This window comes from Puma concolor, chromosome D2 (assembly GCF_028749965.1).
Source record: "Puma concolor isolate L17-30 chromosome D2, mPumCon1.1.hap2, whole genome shotgun sequence".
Lineage (NCBI taxonomy): Eukaryota > Metazoa > Chordata > Mammalia > Carnivora > Felidae > Puma > Puma concolor.
This window is the reverse complement of record NC_141677.1, coordinates 17,133,416-17,158,757: the sequence shown is the minus strand read 5'-3', so window position 1 is coordinate 17,158,757 and position 25,342 is coordinate 17,133,416. Positions and strand designations below refer to the sequence as shown.

The 25,342-nt window shown below is 46.2% G+C and overlaps 1 protein-coding gene across 2 annotated transcripts in view; it reads left to right on the top strand.

The window, feature by feature from the left end:
* TRIM67 (tripartite motif containing 67) overlaps positions 1 to 25,342 on the top strand; it is a 54,282-nt gene that overhangs the window by 10,843 nt on the left and 18,097 nt on the right. The window lies entirely within an intron of this gene.

Below are 25,342 nucleotides of genomic sequence, written 5' to 3'. Positions count from 1 at the left end.
ATCACCTAACACCGCCTCTTTATTTTCCAGGTGGCTATAGAGGGGTTAAGTGGTTTGGAGGCGAGAGTGGGGAATGGTCCAGAAGGGACAGGAACGGTGAGGTGGGGCTAGTGAGCTCAAGAGTGTAGAAGAGGTCTAAGTGACAGAGATAGCAGAATGGAATACTGGCACCTGCCAGAAGACGGGGCCTTGGTCATATGTCATTTGAAAAATCTTTTCGGACAGGACATTGTTTTTGTTTGTTTGTTTGTTTGTTTGTTTGTTTTTAAGATATATATACATATATATATTATTTTTTAGAGAGTGAGTGCAAGTGGGGGAGGGTCAGAGGGAGGGAAAGAGAGAGAGAGAGAGTGAGTGAGAGAGAGAAAGAGAGAATTTTAAGCAGGCTTCATGCTCAGTGCAGAGCCCAACTTGGGGCTTGATCCCACAACGCTGGGATCATGACCTGAGCTGAAATCAAGAGTCCGATGTTCGATCAACTGAGCCACCCAGGCACCCCAGACAATACATAGTTGTTGGTTTTTTTATGTTTGTTGTTTATTTATTTATTTATTTATTTATTTATTTGGAGAGAGAGAAAGAGAGAGAGAATGAGAGAGGCAGAGGCTGTCAGCACAGAGCCCAACAGGGGACTCCATCCCATGAACAGTAAAATCATGACCTGACCTGAAACAAAGAGTCAGATGCTTAACCTACTGAGCCACCCAGGCACCCACAGACAGTACATAGTTTTTAAAAATGAGGTCAAGGCTGTGTTAAGAAATGTAAGCAAATGTTGTCCAATCTCTTAATTCTTATTAATTGTTGGATTCTGGGTGGTACTAATAAAGGCTGGAAACCAATAAAATATCAGAAATTATCTGATATCCACTAAGATGGAAGTAAAATAATGTGATAAAAAAAAAACTTGGCGGACTTCTTTGGGGGAAAGATGGAAAAAGCAAGACTTGGAAACCGGATGAGATGTGGCCAGCCCTGCCCAGTTCTGAAAGTAGCATATTTCATAGGGAAAACAAGAACCAAGAACCAGAGGTGGAAGGTGCCCAGTGTGTTTGTAGGACAGAAATGGGCCCCTGTGTTTGGAGTATAAGAAAGATGAATAAGTGGCAGAAGCAGAAAGATAGGCAGGGTCTGGAGGACACAGGACCTGGCAGGCCACAGGAAACAGGTTGGATTTTATGGTAAATGAATGCAGTGGGAGATTGCCAGAGACCTTCAAGCTTGGAAGTGATTTTTTTTTTAAATATCATTTTTGACTGCTGTTTGCAAAATGCATAGTAGGGGGACAAGAATAGAGGCAGGAAGACAAATTGGAGGTGATTGCAGTAGTCTGGGCTACTTTAATTGGGAGAGAGGCAGCAGTGATGGAGAGAAGTTTATATATTCATGTCCCGCTTGGAATTCTCTGAGCTTCTTGGATTTGTGGTCTGATGTCTTTTATTATTTTGGGAAAATTCTCTTATATTGTCTCTTTAGATAATTTTTTTGCTCTGCTCTCTCTCTCTTGTCCTTTTTTTAAAAATTCTTTTTACCATTTATTCATTTTTGAGAGACAAACAGAGTACAAGCAGGGGAAGGGCAGAGAGAGAAGGAGAACACAGAATCCAAAGCAGGTTCCAAGCTCCGAGCTGTCAGCACAGAGCCTGACGTGGTGCTTGAACTCATGAGCTGTGAGATCATGACCTGAGCCAAAGTCAAATACCCATCCGACTGAGCCACCCAGGAGCCCCTCTCTTGTCCTTTTGGAGTTCCAATAACATATATGTTAGATTGTTTGATATCATCCTACAGTTCTTGGATGCTCTGTTCTTTTTTCTTTAATCATTTTTCTTGTCTCTTTGTGTTATGGTTTCAATAATTTCTATTGACTATTCTTCAAACTCGCTGATTCTTTCCTAGACCGTGCCCTGTCAACTGATTAGTTTATTTCCAGATTTCCTCTGCATTTTCTTAGTTGTCTTGTCCCTTCTCCAGCAGTAGGAAGCTTCAAATAGTCTGGACCCATGACTGTTTTCTGCATATCCCCCAGAAACATAGGGTTTTTCTCTTTCCCTTTCTCCAGCCATAAGAGGTCTTCACCTTATTCAGAGCAATGAGGTAGAAGGACAGGAGTTGCTGTCTGTCCTCAGTGGCTTAGGATTTTGTTCTGGATGGAAGAAGGATCCCAGTGGAGCTTTGTCCTTCCCTGTAGTGATTGTCACATTCCTCCTTCAACGCAACTTCTGGGGTGCAGAAGTTTCCCTTTTTTAATCTAATGATCACTTTAGACTATGTAACTAATCAGGTTCCCTTTTCTCTTCAGCTGTCAAAATGTCTAGAGCCAAATATTTGATACATACATAATAGATTTAATTATGTTACGGATTCCAAGCTTTATTTCTGGCTCCATTTATGTCCTCACCCTTCTTTTTCTCTCGTTTAAGTGATGCACTATTGAATTCTATAGCCCCTTGCAAACTGCCTTAAATACCTTTTGAAATAGATTAATAAAGAAGCAAACAGTGGCCTACTTGAATCAAACCAAAAAGAATAAGAAACCTCATTAAGATAGTACCCTACTTCTGAGCAGTGCTCGGTCACTGCTAAAGAAATGCTGCTTGAAAACATTCAGTTCAGGGAACAGGGATCTTCCCAGTCACTGGGACATGTGGCTTCTCCCTTTCAGTCCTATGTAATAAAGAGACTCCAAAATGACTGCCTGCTCTAGACAATAGATCATTCACCCTATTTCACATTCTTCATGGGAACAACACCATATACCATTGGCTTGTTTGGAGGGTGTGATTACTACCTCTCAAATTGGCTTCCTTTCCAAGTATTTGCAGCTTATCACTGATGAATGTGTGTCCTCCTTACAGTCCAATCTAGCAGGGGCCACACCTGTAGCTTTTAGTGAATACGAAGATGCACAAAGGGGCAAGCCAGGGCACATTAAAGTCAAGAAGATCCTGCTGGGAGTAGCAGGGTCAGGAACTGTGAGACGTTTGAAATTTTAGCCTATGTACAAGCTCTCGAATCCAGTTACTACAATTTCATGCATGAAGGCAGAAGACATGAGACTCGAGGCAGAGATGAAGAACAATTTATCACTCCCAGCAATAGCAGTAGTCAGAGTATCAGTCAGTATATCTGTGCCAATTCCCTGAGCCTCCATTCACCCTGGGTTGTATGCAGAGGGACAGATCCACCTGCACACATTGTAGGTTGCATCACAAGACAGGAAGCGTGAACTTAGAGAGCCCAAATATTTTATAAAGGGCAGTTATCATGGGGCACTTTGCTCCAGAGAGAAACAGCTGTCTAGTTTCCAAGATTGTTGTCTCTACAAACGTTCTTGGAAAGACTGTCCAGAAAAAGAGAGTAATCAGTACTTCATGGTCAGACTTGCAGAAATGTGTGAGACCCACAGAAAAGTGTATTCCAACAGGATTAAAAAAAATTTAAATAGTTCCTCGAGTGATTTCCACCTCATGTGCTTCATGGGAAGTCCCCTCTGGTGCCCAAAGCTTCTTTTCAGTTCAGGTACACAGGCCTCAGGGCCACCTGGGTAAAGCAGGAAGGATACATGCTGTTATCTGTCACGTTTCTTGCTCCTTTAGGGTTTGCCAGGTGTCATGATGGTGATGGTGATGGAATCTGTGTAATGGAGCCCAAGTAATGTTATAACATTGCACAGTTAAGGTAGCTTTCGTTCCTGAGTCTATTCATGTTTCCTCTAGCATATGAATGACAACAAACATCATTTCATGGCTCTGTATTATCTAATCAAAACATTCCATTGGATAAGCATTTGTTGGGCACCTACTGTAATTCACAGGCTGTGCTGGGGACTGGGGATACACATAAAACAGGCCACAGGAGAGCTCAGCGCCAACTGGAGAAGAAGGATCATTTGATAATGTTGTTCTATGTACAACCTTATGTGCATAGAATTAATATTAAACAGTAGAACAGATGGGGTGCCTGGGTGGCTCAGTGGGTTAAGCATCCAGCTCTTGATTTCAGCTCAGGTCATGCATGACCCCACGGTTGGTGAGATCTAGCCCCACATCGGGCTCTGCACTGACAGTGAGGAGCCTCCTTGGGATTCTCGGTCTCCCTCTCTCTGCCCCTCCCTCACCTGTGTTCTCTCGTGCTCTAAGTAAATAAATATTTTTTTTTAAGTTGAACAAGTGCCATATTTTAAATGTGAATAAGCCAGTGAGGGAACAGAGAGGAAAAGGCAGTTAATTCTGCCTAGAGTTTCAAATGGGGAGGGGGAAAAGAGTAGTAAGGGGGAGACTGAAGACAAGATCTTTGAGCTAATGTTATGAATGATGAGTGTGAGTTTTATCAGTCAAGAAAGAAAGAAAGAAGGAACTTACACGTACAGCAATGTGTGAGGTGTTAAGAAGAATGTTTTATGGTAGAGTAAGCCAGGGCTTAACATATATCCACTTGAAGCAAAGGGACATTGAGAAATATGACGCCATTCCTGATTTAAAAAAAACAAACAAACAAGGGATCCTCAGTTACCCATTTTTTTAGCACCTGAGACTTACTAAAAACTTATTGGATCTGGAGTGGTAAAAGAATAATGAGGGTAATTGGATTCCAGCAGCTGCATTTAAGGGGACATCTAGCTTGAGAGGCTAAGAAAGGTTAAACATTAGCTTTATTTCAATTTCAATGGAGAACAGGAACAGCTTGGGCATAATCCTTTAGAAGATTCTTGTAATGTTTCATCATTTCCCCAGGTGTTATATTTACCCTGTTTGCCAGTAAAACCTGGTAACAAAAATCTGTGAACATTTCAACTTGCTTTGCTCGGTTAATGGGTTAGGGGAGGGAAGAGAGGAAACAAAAGGAGAAGAAGAAGGAGAAAGAGAGGAAGGAGGAGGAGAAGGAAGAGAAGAAGGAGGAGAAGAAGAAGGAGAAGAAGAAGGAGGAGAAGGAGAAAGAGAAGAAGAAGAACAAGAAGAAGAAAGAAGAAGAAAAGAAGGAGGAGGAGAAGGAGAAGGAGAAGAAGGAGAAGGAAAATAAGAAGGAAAAGGAGGAAGAGAAGAAGAAGTGAGAGAGCTGGATGAGAAAAGAGATTCACAGGACAAAGGAGGCGATAAAAGGGACTGGACCCAAGGGCTGATTAATAGGGTGATTTTGGATTGGTCATTAGATAGACAGGAAGGCTCATCTCTCCACTGAGGCACAAAAGATAAAGAACAACTCCAGAGCACGAGTAACTTGTACTGAAAGTGCATGGAACCAACCTAAGAATGAACGGGCTCAGAGTAGGGAGTCATACCAGCAGAGACGTCAGGGAGGGCTGTGAGGAAAGGGGGAGGTGCAGTTGAGTTTCAGAGAACTGGAAGAATTTGGAGGGGTGAAAAGGAAGGAGGTGTCCCAACAAAAAGGCAAATGGTATTTTCCGTAATTTGACCACGGAAAGAAAACTCTCAATTCTCATCAAACGTGATTCTCACAAAAACAATTCTATTATGGTTACCAGTGACGACAGTTGGCCTGATCCTAACGAAGCAGTTTGGGTTACTGGGCCATGAAAAGGTCCCCTCGCCTTTACTCAGCAAATGTTTTTTTGTGCGTTGGCAAAGTCAGGATTCTGGTCCCGTGGGGTCTGTGGGCCCGACATCCTATCCCAGGCTTGTTTGGTACCACCCACACATGATCTGAATTACTGTCTGCTCTCTGGCCGGTCTTCATGGTCATGGCTGTGCCCAATTTTACTTTTCTGCCAATAGGGTCCTCTCAGAGTCTTTATTACTCCGAGAAGTAGTTTATTACAGAGACGAGACTTTATTATAACAGGTAATACTCATTGTAATACTCCAGAGAGCTTTAAAAATAAAATCCCATCTTGATTAGACTTTCCTTATTTATACATATCGATGGGGTCTTGCAGCTAACAGAGACTTACCAGGTGTCTGTCCTTATTTAACCAACTTTATACATCACATGCATAAATAACACTGTACTTTGAACATCTTGACAGCAAGAACTGTCTTATTTATCTTTGTATTCACAGTACCCAGCAGAGCGGCTGGCACCCAGTAGGCAATGAGAAACATTTATTTAATAAAGGAATAGTGACAATACCAAAATGTGTTTTAAGAGCAATGCCACAAATGACTATTCCAGTGGAATCTTTATGAATCCACGGTGAATCACGAAACAGAGTGTGATTCAGCCAACGGTACGGAAAATGAGGGGAGGAGGGATTTTGCATTTTTCTGGTCCCCCTATTGAAAAGAGCCATCCACACTTGCTGGCATGGCACTCCCTTCTCTCGTTATATATGGAAGTGGTATCAGAAACAGTGAGCTGATCTCATGGCATGACAGAAGCTAGCTGGAAATGTTGGTGGATTTTTCCTAGATGTTAGCATTGCTACATCGCTTTTGTCATTAAGTTTTTTTTTTTTTAATTTTTTTTTTTCAACGTTTTTATTTATTTATGGGACAGACAGAGACAGAGCATGAACGGGGGAGGGGCAGAGAGAGAGGGAGACACAGAATCGGAAACAGGCTCCAGGCTCCGAGCCATCAGCCCAGAGCCTGACGCGGGGCTCGAACTCACGGACCGTGAGATCGTGACCTGGCTGAAGTCGGACGCCTAACCGACTGCGCCACCCAGGCGCCCCTGTCATTAAGTTTTAAAATTTTAATTCCAGTGTAATTAATATACAGTGTAATATTAGCTCCATCACTTGCCAGGGAATGACCTTGTACTAAATGAGATAATGCACTTTAAGAAACTAAGGCAGTGCACATGCCGTAGTAGGTGTTCAAAAAAGGAAAGCCACTATTATCATCATTGTTGTGGTATTATTGTCAGGGTCAAGTGTGGTGTGAAAGGGCACTGGGTCCATCTTCCAGTGTCGGTCCTCTGGCGGGACCACTTCACACCATCACGTAAAATGGATGTCTAGAGAGATCTATCCCAGGATCGTCGGGACCGACCTTCTGGTCCTTCACTGGCTGAAGTCATGGGAAGGATTTGAATTGAAATCAAAAGATCTAGGATCACTTCGGAGCTGTGTCTTTGGGTTAGTGTTTAATGGCTCTCCTGCCTCAGTTTCCCTCCACTTGAAAGGCTGGTGTGGGATGAAATGAGATGGAGTAAAGGTCCCTATCATACCTTTGAGGCAATCATTCCTTGCGGTCCTCGACTTCTCTCCTGAAGGTACGAGGAACTTGTCCTGCCTTCCCTTTAACTCAGTACTTGTATTTATGATGTGGAGACTGAGGACGTGTGATATGATCCCATGCGGTGAATACATATGAAAGAATACATGGTTAGATAGATAGGTAAAAGAAGTATACATCATGGCCCCTTGTTAGGGCCGCTGAAACAAATTGTCACAAAGGGTGACTTAAAACCACCACAATTTATTCTCTCCCAGTACTGGAGGTCAGAAGTCAGAGATCAAGGTGCCAGCAGGGCCACGCCCCCTCTGAAAGCTCTAGGGAAGGATGCAGCCCAGGCCTCTTTCCTACTTCGGTGTGTTTCCTCGGCTTGTGGCCATGAACTCCCAGTTTCACATGGCATTTTCCAGGGGTGTGTGTGTGTGTGTGTGTGTGTGTGTGTGTGTCTCAGTATCCAAACTCCCCTCCCTTGCTTTTTAAGTTTATTTACTTATTTTGAAGTGGCGGGGGGGGGGGGGGGCGCGCTGCAGAGAGAGAGAAGGAAAGAGAGAATCCCAAACAGGCTCCACACTGTCAGCAAAGAGCCCTATATGGTGCTCGAACTCATGAACCCTTAAGATCATGACCTGAGCCAAAATCACAAGTTGGACGCTTAACCGACTGAGCCACCCAGACCTCCCCCAACTTCCCCTTTTTATAAAGACATCAGTCACATCCAATAAGGGCTCACCCTACTCCACTGTGACTTCATATATATATATATTTTTTTTTACTTAACTAATTACATCTGCAATGACCCTCAGCCCAAATAAGTTACATTCTGAGATACTGGAGATTAGGACTTCAATATAGGAAGTTTTGTGGGACACAATTCAACCCATGGCACACAATAACATTCATAAATCAACCTGGACGGAGAAATGAAACAAAAAAAGAGCTGGCAATCAAGAGACAGAAGTTACAAATCCAAGCAGGTCAAACCAACTGTTTCCTAAAACCCTGTGACAATATTCAGCCACATTGACTGGCTTTGCTCCTGACGTTGCAGAGACCAGACTCACTAAGGGCCGTGGGGGTTTAGACTCCAATTGTGGGTCAGGGGCAATGAAGGTCCTGTGGTAGGGGAAGGACCGAGGGTGTTAGGTGGCAGTGCTGGACATCTGCAGGTGTCTGAAGACTCCGGGCAAAGAGTAGGAGAAGGGATGGAGGGGAAGGTGGCTTCACAGGAGCCTTTTCAGCCTTACCATTTTCCCATGAGTCCTCACGATAATCGCCAGAAGTAACTATATTGAAAATATTAACCATCCAGGATTACAGCAAAGAAATATCATCGCTTAACACTGTATGTTAGCTACTCTGGAATTACAATACAGAAATAAAAGCAGCAACAATACATATGTATTATTGCTGCGTCAAGACGTTGTTCTCACATTTAAATCCTGCATTAGAAGGTATTTGGGGGAAAGAACATGGGGCTGTTAGTTTTCGTTCTAAAATTGCTTAGTGGTGGAGATTTCAAATGAGATCTTAGTCACGTTATTTTTTTTTAAACAGAAATAGCTTTATTGTTTTTTCTGATTGAAAAAGAAGAATAACACTCATTGTTTAAAAAATCCAGAAAATACAAAGATGCGAAGAAAAATGTGAAAAATCACCTGTACCTTTACAACTTACAATGTGTGACACACACACACACATATATAATTACCTTAATAGTGGCTAGATAGATAGATACATACACACACACACACACACACACACACACACACACACACGGTATATACCATGTATACACACACACTACTTACTTATATATATAATTTTTTAAATATTTTTTAATGTTTATTTATTTTTGAGACGGAGACAGAGCACGAGTGGGGGAGGGGCAGAGAGAGAAGGAGACACAGAATCTAAAACAGGCTCCGGGCTCTGAGCTGTCAGCACAGAGCCCATGTGGGGCTGGAACCGATGAACCGTGAGATCATGACCTGAGCCAAAGTCGGACGCTTAACCGACTGAGCCACCCAGGCACCCCTATATATATAATTTTTTAATGAGATTTTTTTTTTTAATTTTTTTTTTTCAACGTTTATTTATTTTTGGGACAGAGAGAGACAGAGCATGAACGGGGGAGGGGCAGAGAGAGAGGGAGACACAGAATCGGAAACAGGCTCCAGGCTCTGAGCCATCAGCCCAGAGCCTGACGCGGGGCTCGAACCCACGGACCGCGAGATCGTGACCTGGCTGAAGTCGGACGCTTAACCGACTGCGCCACCCAGGCGCCCCTAATGAGATTTTTTATATGTGTTTTTTGGTGTTATGTTCTTCTTTCTACTGAACAATCTATCATGGAGATTGTTCTATGTCAAAATAGAAATATATTTGCCATTTTAATGGATGCTGAGTATTCAGTTACCTGAATAAAGCACCATTTATCTAATCATTATTCCTGAAAATTTAGATTGTGTATAAATTTTTACCACAAATTTTACAAATGTAGTCGCCATTCATATGTATCTTTGCATGTTATTTTTTAGCCTGTTACTTCCTTTAAAATAAAGTCATATACAAATAGTGAAACACATTAGGGATGTATTTCTTATTTCTCCCTGAATATATAAAGCCACAATCTTGTCTTTAAGAAGCAATTGTCAGCACTTGTATTTAAGAAGCAATTCTTCCCACCGTCTCTGTCTTCCTTTCCTGTCCCCCTCACTCGAATACTTGCCTTGCCCTAAGCTGTTCTGACTCCTATCAGATCCATTGCATTGAAGTCAACAGCATGGAAGGTAGAGGATGGAGGAAGAAGGCAATCGTAGAAGGAGGGGTGGATGACCCAAGGGAAGGAAGAAAAAAAAAGGCACAGGGTGTGATATGTTTTTCAATTTTAATTGTCACAAGTCAGAAGTAGGTGCTGTAATCCACAACATATAGATTCTATAGAAGAGCAAAGACTTGCCCAAGAGCCCATGGCTAGTAAAGGGACTGACTCCAGACATCATGTTGCTACATTAAAAAGAATTTTTTAAATGTTATTTATTTTTGAGGGGGGTGGCGATGCACAGAGAGAGTGAGACACAGAATCTGAAGCAGGCTCCAGGCTCTGAGCTGTCAGCACAGAGCCTGATTCGGGGCTGGAACTCATGAACCACAAGATCATGACCTGAGTTGAAGTCAGACACTAACAGACTGAGCCACCCAGGTGCCCCATCTATATATATATATATTTTAAGAACATCCCTTTTTTTAAAGTTTATTTATTTTGAGAGAGAGAGAAAGAGAGAGGGAGAAAGAGAGAGAATTAGCAGGGGAGGGGCAGAGTGGATCCAAAGCAATCTCCATGGTGCCAGTGGAGAGCCTGATGTGCGACTCGAACTCCCAAACTAGGAGATCATGACCAGAGCCAAAGTCGGGATGCTTAACCAACCAAGTCATCCAGGCATCCCGTGTTACTACATTTTATTATTTCTTCAAAGCACCTTCTGCCCTCCTTGTGGGATGGTTGTACTTCCTGCCCCATCCGTACAAGGAATGAGAGCAAGAAGTAGATGTTTGCTGTTGGAAGCGTCTGAGTTGTGTGTGGGAGTGTTTGTTACAATGGCTTAACTAGCTTCACACTGTCTGATACAACCACACTCTTTCCACTTCACTATCTTGCCTCTCCCTTCTGAGCCTTGCTCTGTTTCTTGGTCAAAATGTTTCTATCTTTTCGCGGTGCCTCGTTGCTCAGTCGGTTGAGTGTCTGACTCTGGATTTCGGTTCAGGTCATGATCCCAGGGTCATGGGATTGAGCCCCGCATCGGGCTCCTAACTGAGCGTGGATTCTCTCTCTGTCTCACCCTCTGCCCCTCCCCCACTGTCACACACACACTCACTCTCTCTCTCTTTCTAAAATAAAAAAATTCTATCTTTTCATTTGATTTCATAATAATGAGGAACCACTTTTTAAATCTAGCACTGTCCTCTACCAGAACCATGTTTAGATTTGTTTTCAGACCTGATTTTTTTTTTTAATTGGGCTTTTTCTCATGAACCCCTGAACGATGAAGGGGTAGATATTCCCTGTCACACATACGACTCCTGGAAGAGGGCATCCTGTCCGGAGGTGACTTTTTTATCACTTTGGTTTTCCTTGAACTTCTTTTCTCTGTCCTGAACCTTTTTCTGGATGGTTTCATTTTGCTTAAAATCCATGTATTCTACTATGGTGGAAACATAAATCTAATACTTCCTGAGCAAGTTTAAAAGTGACAGTTTGAGGGGCTCCTGAGAGGCTCAGTCAGTTAAGCGTCCAACTCTTGGTTTCAGCTCAGGTCATGATATCACGGTTTGCGAGTTTAATCCCAACATCGGGCTCTGTGCTTATCAGCACAGAGCCTGCTTGGCATTCTCTCTCTCTCCTTTCTCTCTCTCTCTCTCTGTCCCTCCCCCACTCATGCTCTCTCTCTCAAAATAAATAAATAAATAAACTTAAGAAAAAAAATTCAAAGCTAAAATAGAGCTCTAATCCTTGCTTCCAATCCGTGGTTCACGTTACAAAATTCCATGTCTTGTTGTCTAATAAAAAACATAATTCATTTTTTCAACAAATACTTTGTACCCTGGTAGTTCATACAGAGGTGGAGCAAACAGAATTTCCATCCTCTAGGACCACGCAGCTTAGCCGAAGAGAAAATAAACGCATGACAACAGTATAATATAATAAGGTGTAGGGTGACATGGGGGCCCAGAAAAGGGGCATCTCCATAGACTCCAGGAGAGTGAAGGAGGGAGGGGACAGGACAACCTGGAGGAGGGACACTTGAGCCGATTTTCGAATGACAACTGCGTGCGTCGGCAAAGCGGAGGACACATCAGGCAGGTGAACAGCAAGGCAAGGGTGCAAAGGTGTGGCGCAGCCCGACAGGTTGTGCTAAGGTGGTTTGTGTCTGGAAGGTGGCCGCAGCCGCTGCCCTTGCCTGTTAACCGCGACAGGAACTGACAAGCCCGAGTCCCAGGGGGGACAGGCAATTTCCAATTATTCTGAGTCTGGTTCCTGCACATGGGCACCCTTGAGGGTCACTTGGCTCTAATGGACCCCCTTCTCGGAATAAGAAGCAACCGCGTGCCCATGGGTATATTTAATGATTAGAAGCTACTTCCTGGTGATATCAGCCAGGAGGCCTGCCTCTTCTTATTTTTGACCTCAGCATGAAGTCCCAGCCAGGAAGTTTGGTTGGGGGCTCTGATATATCAATATTGGCAGCTTCAAGATCCCAGCGGACAGGCCGGACTGCCCCCCAACCCTTGCATGCCTGGGGGCAAGAGCTCATGGAGAACTCCTGAGCTGTCAGCATTTGGAGAGTCGGGAGTCTGAAGCTGAGTCGTGGGTAGGAAGGAAAAGAGGTCTCCCCGTCTCCCCATCTCCATAATGATCAGATTCATCGAATCATGAATGATAACACAGCTATCTGTGTTTGTTTGGCCTCCTTGCCACTAAATTAGTTAGAGTTCTGTGTTGCAAACAAAAGAATTCAATTCTGGGCAACTCGAATCGAAGAGGATTTATTGGAAATATCATCCTTTTTTGCTGAGTGCTCGCTGAGTCAGGGGGAGCTTTGAGGGCCGGGATTGAAGGCATAGCAGTGGTGAGCACATGCACAGCACTGCATGGGAGATGCGCTCTGTTCTCAGCTCCTCGCACGTCTGAACGCACTTTATCACGCTAGAAGGTACCTACTGTCATTATCCCCCTTTCCGTGGTTGAGAAATATGGGGGCAGGGAGAGATGAAATGATTCACCCGAGGACACGGGAGTATGTGAGCCGGGATTCGAACCCAGCATTCCAGTTCCAAAGGCTTTTCCAAATGCTGAGAAGCAAGCCCAACAGGAATGGTCTAATAGCAGGAATCTGGTCAGGGAGCAATGGAAAAAACGCTTATTTTTCCAGGTCTGTTTGTCCCTTTGCTGAGTTTTGAATTCTAAGGAGCTGGTATACTAAGGGCCTAGATCAGGGCATGTGTTTGCCCCTTGTAGGAGTGAAGGCGATGATATCAGGGCTGATTCCAGTCCCACCAGACTCCATGGGGGAAAAGGCGGTTTCTCAAAGCAGCATAAAGTACTATTATGAAGAACTGGATGGCCAACAGCAGGGAAACTATGGTCCTGGGCGCCTCGGTGGCTCAGTTGGTTAAGCATCTGACTTGATCTCCACTCAGGTCATGATCTCACAGTTCGTGGGCTCGAGCCCCACATCCAGCTCTGTGCTGACAGTGTGGAGCCTGCTTGGGATTCTCTCTCTCCCTCTCTCTCTCTCTGCCCCCTCCCACTCAAAATAAATAAATAAAGTTTAAAAAGAAAAGAAAAGAAAAGTATGGCCCTGCAATTGCCTGGAGAAGCCCTCTCTGGGGTCTCATTATGCTCAGAACCACCATCAGTGGAATGCCCCTGAACCCAGGGCTTTCTGTGAACGCTCTCACTAATACCCTGCCACGGCCCTATGGGGGCATGTATCATTACCCCATTTCACAGTTAAGGACACAAAGTCTCAGAGAGGGTAAGAAACTTGGTCACATAAAATTAGGGTTTGCATTCAGACCCGGACTCCAAAGTCCCTTTCTAGGAGTCACTGGGTGAACATGGGGCAGGGCATCTGAACTCGTGGCTGGCAGGTGGTAGAGGGTCAGCTTATCGTGCTCTCAGGGCCTGAGTTAGTGTGAAGCTGAACTGGGACCTTGGAAGCACTTCAGTCATCGTCTCCCATCTACCAAAGCCTGAGTGGCTGACTTAGGGAAAATATCCATCTGCAGGAAATTCTGAGTCAAGCCAGCCAACATGTAGCTACACGGCATCCATTCCTGGCCACACTCCACCGTTGTCTGGATTGGCATAGCCTTTATCTGAAACCTCTCTGCAAGAAAGGAGCCTCCCCTCCCCCCAGACCTCCCTCCATTCCACCCATCTGCTTTGGAGGGATCTAAGGAAAGCAAAGGAAGGAAGTCAGAAAAGCGTCTGGCTCTATGTTTCTCATCTTAAATGGGGAAGAATCTAAAATTGCCCAAAGGAGTGGAGCTCAGGCACCCCCACCAGGATAGGACCCCTGGAAGGGGCCATGAAGCTGGGATGAGCCAGACAGGGCAGGCCAGGAGGTAACGCTACCTCAGGAACGGGGCATCAGAGTCCCTAGAAATAGAACAAAGTACAGTCCACAGCTGCTCCCCTGGACCTCACCCAAGGGAACTAAGACTTATCCCTGCTTTTCTGTTGCCCCCAGAGTCCCTGGCACGAGATTCAGTCAATTCACTATTCACTAACGAGCAATTCACAGACACTACTGAGTGCCTGTTCTATGCAGGCACAGAACTTCTCACTCTGAAAGTCCCAAGCCAGTGAGTGACACCAGCAGGTAGGCAAGGAACTAGATCTCAAGACACACAGTGATAAGGACTATCACTGGGGAAAGCAAAAGGCCAAGGTAGAACAGTGGAGAAGGGGTCCCACAAACTCATGGACTCTTGGAAGGCTTCATGGAAGAGGAGAACTGTGAGTGAGACTTGGGCAAGCAGAGTCCATTATTAGTGGAAGTGACAGCTGGGATAAGGGCTCACAGCTGTGGGGGAGAAGCCAGGGTTGTGGATCTGCTGGAACGTAGGTGCCTGGGTTTCAAGTTAGCCCAGGGAGGGAGAAGGTGCTAATCCTTCCAGCCATATAACGTGTCTTCCTCATCTATGGGAGGCCAACAGATGGTTGTTGATTGAGTAAACCAATGAGTGGATGAAAATCTTGACGGCCTGGTGGAGTTCTGACTTTGTTCTGCATGAGCTGCAGAAGAGAAAACCTTGAACCCCAAGGGTCAGAGGGAGAGATGTTGTTGCAGAGACAGGATTTTTTATAGAAGGAGGAATCCATTTCAAGGTAGGACAGAACAGATCAGGATCAACCCCTGGCTTTATGGTTTAAGCAGGACTTCTGTGAATGTCTTGCTTAGACCCTTTTGCATTTTGCCAAGGCTGCCATTACAGAGTAGCACAAACTGGGGCACCTGGGTGGCTCAGTCAGTTGAGTATCCGACTTTGGCTCAGGTCATGATCTCATGGTCTGTGAGTTTGAGCCCCACATGGGGCTCTCCCCTGTCAGCACAGAGCCTGCTTCAGATCCTCTGTCTCCCTCTCTCCCTCTGCCCCTCCCCTGCTTGAGCTCTCTCTCACTCTCTCTCACTCTCTCTCTCTCTCTCTCTCTCAAAAAGTAAATAAACAGGGCACCTGGGTGGCTTAGTCGGTTAAGCGTCTGACTTCAGCTCATGTCATGATCTCACAGTTTGTGGGTTCGAGCCCCGCATTGGGCTCTGTGCTGACAGCTCAGAACCTGGAGCCTGCTTCGGCTTCTGTGTCTCCCTCTCTCTCTGCCCCTCCCCTGCTCACACTCTGTCTTTCTCCATCTCTCAAAAATAAATAAATGTAAAAAAAAAGTTTTTAAGTAAATAAACAACAGCAACAAAAAACACCAAAGTACCACAAACTGAGTGACTTGGAATGCCATAAATTTATTCTCTCGCAATTCTGGAGGCCAGAAGTCTGAAATCAAGGCAACACAAGGCCACTTGGTTCAAAGGCTCTAGGGAAAGATTGGTTCCAGGCCTCTCTCCCAGCTTCTGATAGTTCCTTGGCCTGTGGCTGCATAACCCAAGTCTTCACATGGTGTCTTCCCTCCACGAGTGTCTATCTCTGTGTCTGTATATAAGGACCCCAGTCATATTGGGTTAAGGCCCACCCTAACGACGTCATTTGATCTTGAACACCTCTGTAAAGACCATATCTCCAGATAAGCTCACATTCTGAGGTACTAGGGCTAGGACTCCAACATATCTCTTTGGGAAGACACAATTAAACCCATAACACATCCCCTTGAAGCTGATCAAGGGTGAGGGCTTGAATTGAGAAGTATCTTGACTGCGGGAAAACGGCAGTCAGCCTCTCCCTGCTCCCTTCCAGATGGAAGCTGGGATAATGGAAAGATATTGCTCTGGCCATCTGGATTGCTTCTATCCCCTGTCAGAGGCCTGCCCGTCTTACTAACATAGTCCCATGGCATCTACGTCTGCCTGATCAGCAAGGTCATGTGTCTTACCAGGCACATGAATCTCGAACAGAAGATAAATCTACGAACGGAAAGCTCAGAGGCCTCCCGGGGGAATGATGAAGCTGGAAGGTCACCACTGTGTTAGTCGTTGGGGTCCTAGTTGCTGGGTCCTCCGGCTCTTACCCAGCAGAAGAGAACATTTCAGAAGATGCAAGGAAAAGACGTCAGTGGGCTTGGACTCCCCAAGTGGGGAGTAGGATTCTACCCTGGGAGACTGAGGAGGCCACCTGCTTGGGTGGGGGCGGGTATGTCTTAACACTGCTCATGCGTCTCCAGCCACAAATTTTAAAAACCAACACATTACTACTAGCAGAGGATGAAAAGGTGGGAGAAATACCCTGGGGCCCATGCAACCCCATTTCACCACCTCCTCCTCTGTGTGAGCGTGCCAGATGCTCTGTGAATATCCAGCTCCTTTTTCAATGTATCCCTTCTCTAGTGTCTCCCGAGGGGGTGTCACGCTGCAGAGGAGGTGTGGGAAAGGCAGGTCCAGAGGAAGCCAAGTACCCCAGAAGCACAGGAAGAGGAGGGACAGCAAACTGTCTCTAAGCCGGGCTGTGTGCAGAGGGCTCCTGGTGGTACTTCCCTGTGGAGACTTGCTGGATGTGGGCACTTGATTAGGCTGAGGGACAGGACATCTAGTTTTAGTGACAGCAGAGAGAGCCATTGGGAATGCCCTTCACAGATGAAAAGCAAGTCCTCTTTTCTGTTTGCTCTTCTAGAGTTTAGCTGCCCGTGTGCCCCTCCCCCACCTCTCTAGTCTGCCTCTCACACCCTCCTAATGCGATGATAGTGTGATATTGTGATTTAAAAATAAAATATATATGTGGTCTTCATCCCAGTTCCTGGCACAGAGCTCCTAAAACTCTAGAAATTTCCTAAGTGATGAGAGCAATAAAGGTTTCTTTTACATTAATGAGGTGACTTTTGGGAAGCCCCTAGGTAACCTACAGTTGGCCATGGGACCAGAGGGTTAAGCTGTTCAGCCCCTCCCCACTCTGGCACCCTCTCCTCCACCCCCAACCCAACTTCCAGGGAGGGGAGAGGGGCTAGAGGTTGAATCAATTGCCAGTGTCCAATGACTTAATCCATCATGCCTCTGTAATGAAGCCTCCATCAAAATCCAAAAGGATAGGGTTCAGAGAGCTTCCTGGCTGGTGAATTCATGGACATTTGGGGAGAGTGATGGCTCAGAGAGGACATGGTCACTCTGCACTCTTTCCCCAGGCCTTACCCTATGCATCTCTTCAATCTGACTGATCTTGAGTTATATCCCATTTTAATAAATTAATAATCTAGTAAGTAAAGTGTTTCTCTGAGTTCTGTGAGCTGCTGTAGCAAATTAATCAAACCCCGAGGAGGGGGTCATGGGAACCTCCCATCTGTAGCCAGTCTGTCAGAAGCCCCACGTCGGGCTCTGTGTTCACAGCTCCGGGACTGGAGCCTGGCTCAGAGTCTGCGTCTCCCTCTCTTTCTGCCCCACCCCCACTCACGCTCTCTCTCTCTCTCTCAAAAATAAACATTAAAAAAAAAAGTGTTCATGGAAAAGATAAATTCAGCTGCCAGGTGTAGCAGGCTAAATAATGGCCCCAAGAACATCCCCTTCCCAATCCTCAGACCTGTGAATATGTTACCTGATATGGTAAAAAGGACTTTGTAAGGAGTCTGAGATAAGAAGACGGTCCTGGATTACTCAACTGGGTCCAATGTCATCGTAAGCGTCCCTGTAAGAGGAGGCAGGAGGCCAAAGTTGGTAGTTGAAGACATGAGGACAACAGCAAGAGGCTGGATGATGAAGGAAGAGCCAGATGGGGGTAGTGCCTCTAGACAGTGGTAGAGACAGGGAAACAGATTCTCCCTTAGCCTTCAGAAAGAATGAGCCATGATTTTACCTTGATTTTAGCCCCATAAGACTCACTTTGAACTTCTGGCCTCCAGAACTGTAAGAGAATAAAACCAGTGTTGGCATGGGTCACTAAGTTTACTGTAACGTGTCATAGCAGCAACAGGCAACTAATACAGCCTAAGAACTCACAACCAGGGGAACTGAATGAGTCTGAGAAGTCAAGACAAGGCAGATCCTCTCAGAACATTCTCTTATTTCGCATCAACGCTGTGTGGGGGCAGTAAGGGAGGGTGGGGTCTTCGTAGATAACAATTCTTCAGTGTTGACAGGGCCATGGCAGTAGCCTCCATCTAGAGGTTCTGGGGTTGGCAGGCTCATAGAGCAGAGCATTGGATTAGCATCTAGAGCCCCATTCAAACACCATGTCTCTTCCTTACTGGCTTAGTGGCCAGAAACACAGGGAGCCAGTGGGGACAGAGCTGTGATCCTCTAAACTGTTTTGCTTCAGGGGACTCCCCACAAACCTGGCCCATATCCACTGGAAAGAAGCTGTCTGGGTAACCCCTGGTTTCTTAGTTCTTCCGGCAAAGATATTTTGTGCTACTGGGGGAGGGGGTCCCCTTAGCCTGTGACCCACAGTAAACCCAGAAGAAGTCTGCCATTCAGCATTGCTCCCCTCAGAGGAAATACCGGTCTGATCTGTCTCAAAGCAGACTTCTACCTAAGGGCCCTGTCTATGTTGCCCCTTAGTATCAGTCCTTCACACCCTGTGGATCAAAGTCTCTATGACTTGGCCCCTTGGGGGTGGGGGCTGAGTCCTGGGAGCCGACTGGGAAGGAAGGGTCTTATGGGTTAGAGGATTCTGGGAGGCCTGGCTGCCACTGCTCATTGTGGGGAGGGTATTCTCATTCCCATCTCAGCACCCTGCGTGGGTCTATCCACTCCTCCCTCCTGGGAACTCCATGTACCCACCTGTCCCTGTGAGCCGTCTCCAAGGACTGGAGTGCTAGGCTTTCCAGTCTCCAGCTCTGTCACTGCATCTGCTTCAATAGTAACGGCAATCAAATCCCACCACTGGCTTTCCGAGCCTCACTTCAGGCTGACAACTAGGACAGTTTTATTCATTTAGTTACTGGGCTCTTGAAGCGTGTGGCTAGCAGGTTGGAGAAGACTGGAAAACAAAGCTGTTGTCTGCCAGCTAGAAAGGAGGGTGCTGCTATGAGACAGGGCTTTTCCAGCTGTTGGCAGTTTGCTCAGGTCTTCAAGCAGGAGCCAGGAGTGGAAGGACATCAGAAGTCCCACCTAGTATGGCTACCTTTGGGTGGATCTGTGGTGGCAATTAACTAGAAAGAGTTAACACCCAGAAGTCATGAAAATCATCTCAATCACTAGGGTAGGGTCAGATTGCCAATGACCAGTACCATATGGGGCTCTGTGCCCTGGAAATGGTGGGTTCAGAGTGGCCACATGGCCATTTTAATTATGCCCAGCAGGTGGGAGAATTGAGTCTTGAATAGCTCAAGGGAGCTAGTCAGACAAAATCCAGAACAAAATCAATTCACTGACACAGATATTTATGCAGCACATTCTAGGTGTAAGGCATCGTGCTGCCCACACAACATGCACAGGGCAAGCTTGCCAGGCACCAGGGGCTGGGACTGGCCAACAGGACAGGAAAGTTAATGCACTTCTCCTGGGCCACCTGTCTCAAAGACAGTGAGGTATGTCCTAGAAGCCAGCCCTGTTTGAGGAATTCAAAGGGAACACTCCATTTGCTGAAGGTCGCAAAACTTCAGGAGGAGGTAGCATTTGGGAAGGGTCTTTATGGATGGATGGATGGATGGATGGATGGATGGAAGGATGGATGGATGGATGGAAAGATGGATGGGATGTTAACAGGCAACAGCAGGCAAAGCAGAAGTGAGAGAGCTTGTGAGGCAGAGGGAACTGCAGGAGCCCAAGCAAGGAGGAGGGGAGCCCAGGGGTTGCTGAGTCCAGTCTGACCGAAGGGTGGAAACCACATGGGCAGCCCTGGGAGGTAACGCCAGAGAGGGTGACAATGTCCAGAGCCTTGGACATTGAGCTAAGGACTGGACCGTGGTTCAGTGGGGAGTGGAGGCCATTGGTGAGAGGGGAAATGACATGGTCAGAGCTGTTTGAGAGACAACAGTCACAAGGTAATTTGGATATGCAGGATTCAGTTTCCTGGCATGACCTTTAAGTGGTGAGCTTCATCATGTAACCACACATTTCCCCCATCAGGGCATATGGGCAGCGTTGAACTCAAAGCCCTACCTCACTCCCCAGTTGATGGGGGCTAACAGTTCTACTGGGAGCCTTGCCTTTTCTCATTTGGTAGTGGGGTCTCTAGTGCTAAAAGGAAGGATTCAGCAGCTCATGGGAAAAATGTTCTCCAAATGTTAGTAGCTGGTGTTAAATGAACACAAATAGACACTGTAATAACATGGGTCTCATTCCTCCACCCCCTTCAAGCCTATGGACAATATTTTCCTTGAGAGGGGTGCCTAGGGGGTTCTAGACCTTTTACATTCAAACAGGAATGGCTTTTAGTAAGCTGTATGACCTTGGGCAACTTCACGAAAGAAACATTTCATGAGTGTTTACTGTGTGTAAGGCATACTACCCGTATAATTTGTGCCATCTACCATCAAGGTAATACGCTAATGCATTTGTGCACTCCTTGACAGTCACCTTTTACTAGGGGCTCAGTTTTTTCGTGTATGAAATGGAAGGTTGGACTGAGCCATGTCTAGACCCCTGGTGTCTAGCCAAGGATGTTCGAGAACAAGGACCGAGTTTAAACAGAGGCAGCTTAGGACCTTCTGCACAGAGCCCATGACAAATGGATGAGAATGATCTCTGAGGCCATTTGCAATGAAAATATAATAGATTCCAGTCAGGTAACTTAGATAAATTCACGCCCTGGTCTCTTTCAGCCCCTCTAACAAAACACCACACACCGAGGTAATCAACAACAGATTCATTTTTTACTGTCCTGGAGACTGCAAGTCCAAGATCAAGGTGCTGACTGAGTCACTTCCTGTTAAGACCTCTCTTCCTGCCTTACCAATGGCCAGCCACCCCATCACTGTATCCTCACATGGTCTTTGCATAATGGTAAGATGTCTTTGGAGGGAGGGGTTATTACTATCATCCCCGTCTTGTCGAGGACACTACAGAACAAAGAGATGGCGTATGGAAGGAAGAAATAAAAATGATACACAGCCGGTGACAGAGCCAGGATTTGAACCACGCTGGCCCAGAGTTCTCATGCCCCATGCGTTATAATGCTCTGCACCGCCATCCAGAATATGGAAGACGAAGGCAGAGGACTGCCCTGTGTACCTAGAAGCTGCTCTTGGTGAAGACAGTTTGCTGGGCCAGGCAGGCAGCTGGTTTGACCCAGCTGGGAAATACTTATATTTTCAAGCTGCCTGTCTCCATTCAGAGACTTTACAGGAATGTAATTCCAGCCTTAAAAGAATAGGGAGACATAATGGGTACCTGGGTGGCTCAGTTGGTTAAGCGTCTGACTTCGGCTCAGGTCATGATCTCATGGTTGGTGAGTTCCAGCCCCGCATTGGGCTCTCTGCTCTTGGTGCCAAGCCTGCTTTGGACCCTCTGTCTCCCTCTCTCTGCCCCTCCCCCGCTTGCTGTCTCTCATCCTCTCTCTCTCTCTCTCTCAAAAATAAATAAACATTAAAAAAAAAAAGAATAGGGAGACATAACATGCAACTTTTTTGATTCAGGTTAAAATCCATGCAGTCATGAATCACTGTATTGTACACCTGAAACTAATATAACACTGTATGTTAACCATCCTGGAATCAAAGATTTTTTAAAAATCCATTCAGTCATGAAAAAAATTTCACCTTCTGCCTGGATATTTCCTTTCTTTCCAAGAGTTTGGTATAGTCACCATCCAAAGAGACAACACGATCCATTCTTATTTCTCAGACCAGAAAGAGACAATTCTCGGGGCACCTAGATGGCTCAGTCAGTTAAGCATCTGACTCTCTGTTTTGGCTCAGATCATGATCTCATGGTTATGTGAGTTCGAGCCCCCAAGTCGGGCTGACAGTGACAGTGTGGAGCCTCCTTGGGATTCTCTCTCTCCCTCTCTCTCTACCCCTCCCCTGCTCACACTGTCTCTGTCTCTCTCAAAATAAATAAGTAAAACTTTAAAAAATGTTCTTTATAAAATAAATAAATAAAAGGACAATTGTCCATGTCCTCTGCTAGCACTCCAAATAGTCCCTGTAGAAAAGAAAAAGCATGTATCTTAAGGAAAACTGAAGCGGGGCACCTGGGTGGCTCAGTCAGTTGGGCATCCGGCTTCGGCTCGGGCCATGATCTCGCAGTTGATGGGTTCGAGCCCCGCGTCAGGCTCTGTGCTGACAGCTCAGAGCCTGGAGCCTGCTTTGGATTCTGTGTCTCCCTCTCTCTCTGCCCCTCCCCTGCTCATGTTCTGCCTCTTTCTGTCTCAAAAATAGAATCAAACATTTAAAAAATTAAAAAAAAAGAAAAACTGAAGCAAAACACAATATGCTGTAACCCCCTAACACATAGCCAACATATAAACCATTTGTCCCTCGAGAAGTGATTTCCACCTTTGCCCCCAAAACCTTTGCTCCTTTTCCACTAGAATGCCCAGGTCCAGCTTCTACAATGCTGTCCCCCCGGCAAGTAGAGGTGACTTGTGGCCATTTCACGCACAGAGCAATGGGGGTCAAGAAAAGTACAAGTGTGTGCTTGTGGGACTTCCAATGATGCCCCCCGGCATTCACACTGCCATCAGAGGCTCTTCCGTGGGGGAAACAGCAGACCAGAGTACAGGAGCCCCCACATGGATGAGCACGCTGCTGGGCCCTGGGATGGTGTGTGCTTGGACAGCCTCTCTGGGGGTGCATTGAGAAGAAGGAGCTGGAAAGATCAGGCAGCAAGGCTGGTGGGTCTGGAAGCAGTGTCTACCAAGCTGTGAGATTATTCCCCTTTGAGCTGGGTATTTGCCTAAGGTCACTTGTGTCCTTCAAAATCACTCTGTTCTTGGGCTCCTTGCCACACTCCTTGGTCTACTTGCCAAGCAGGAAGCAGGTGGACAGGCCCTGCGGTGGGCTGGGCTGCTGGGAGGCCGGTGCTGGCCGGATGGAGTGGGGACAGAGCCATGTTGGCTCCAAGTACCAGGAGGAGGGTGAAGGACCCTCACTAATGCCGCCTCTCAGAACTTCTTGCTGGCAAAGGGTGTGCGCAGCAGTGATAGGTCTCCTGGAATCTGTCCCATGTTAGCATGTACCTCCAGTGAAGCAATCAATCTGTTTTGTTTTGTTTTTTATCCGGCCAGTGAGGCTTTTCTGAGCCCCTGCTTTGTGCCGGCATCACTGGCTAGAAATGCAAAGACAAAAGACAAAGTCCCCAGCATCAAGGACTATATAGGTTCATGGGAGATGCCTCCCCCCTACTTGGGGAAGGAACTGTTGCAGCCACTGTGGGCCCCATGCTTTGGGAGAGTGTAATAGGGAGGAAGGTGCCACACTTTTCTGGACACTGATAAACTTGCATTTAAAATCCCTATTGTATGGGAATACAAGCTGGTGCAGCCACTCTGGAAAACAGTATGCAGGTTCCTCAAAAAACTAAAAATAGAACTACCCTACAACCCAGCAATTGCACTACTAGGCATTTATCCACGGGATACAGGTGTGCTGTTTCGAAGGGACACATGCACCCCCATGTTTCTAGCAGCACTATCAACAATAGCCAAAGTATGGGAAGAGCCCAAATGTCCATTGACGGATGCATAGATAAAGAAGATGTGGTATATATATACAATGGAGTATTACTCGGCAATCAAAAAGAATGAAATCTTGCCATTTGCAACTACATGGATGGAACTGGAGGGTATTATGCTAAGTGAAATTAGGCAGTCAGAGAAAGACAAAAATCATACGACTTCACTCATATGAGGACTTTAAGACACAGAACAGATGAACACAAGGGAAGGGACACAAAAATAATATAAAAACAGGGAGGGGGACAAAACAGAAGAGACTCAAAATATGGAGAACAAACAGAGGGTTACTGGAGGGGGTGTGGGAGGGGGGATGGGCTAAACGGGTAAGGGGCATTAAGGAATCTACTCCTGAAATCATTGTTGCCCTCTATGCTAACTAATTTGGATGTAAATTTTAAAAAATTAAATTAAAAAAATAAATATATCTTGAAAAAATAAATAAATAAAATCCCGATTGTTGAAGATCCTCTTGGGGCCCATGAACGATCCTGACATCTCAGTCTCTTTGTGGGTGCAGCTTTCTGGGGATGGGCTGAGTTATCCTGGGACCTGTAACCTTCCAAGGCTGTCCACACCAGCAGCCACTGGCCACATGTGAAGCATTAACTAAATACAATTTAAAATGCACCTCCTCAGTTACATTGGCTACTTTTCAGTGCTCAGCAGCCACGCATGGCTGGTGGCTGCCGAATCAGAGCAGACACGGAACCCTTCTGTCATTCCCGTAAGTTCCATTGGCTAGTCTTCGTGCATAGATACTTATAATAGAAAGTGGTACCCCCAGTGTGAGCTGTGGGGGGCGGAGCCTAAACCACCTGGGGTGGGGATAGGGATGGGGAGGCCAGTGGAGAAAGGGGCAGGACAGGGCCCAGACCTCACCCTGACCTCATCTTGAGTGTGGATGCTTCCTGGGTCTGAGGCTCCCTCCTTCTCTCTCCTCATTTTTCCCTGAGTGGTCTTTTCCACTCCATGGCTTCATTTACCATGTTCCCCAGAGACGTTCAACCAGGCTGTGTTGGTACAGTTCAGTGGATCTCAAACTACATCAGATCCCCTGAGAGGGCTTCATAAAAGCCAGGCTCCTGGGCCTTCACTCCCAGTTTCTGATCAGCAGGGCCGAGGGTGGGGCCAGAGAAGTCGCGTTTCAAAGTCCCAGGTGACAGGTGACCCCGATGTTGCCGGTCTAGGAACCACACTTTGAGAATCATTGGTACGGTCTAAAGAATCACCTTCACTGGGGCACATGGGTGGCTCGGTTAAGTGTCCAACTCTGGGCGCAGGTCATGATCTCATGGGTCATGGGATCGAGCCCTGCATTGGGCTCTGTGCTGACAGTGTGGAGCCTGCTGGGGATTCCCTCTCTCCCTCTCTCTCTGCCCCTCTCCTGCTTGCATGCATGTGCACGCTCTCTCTCTCAAAAGAAA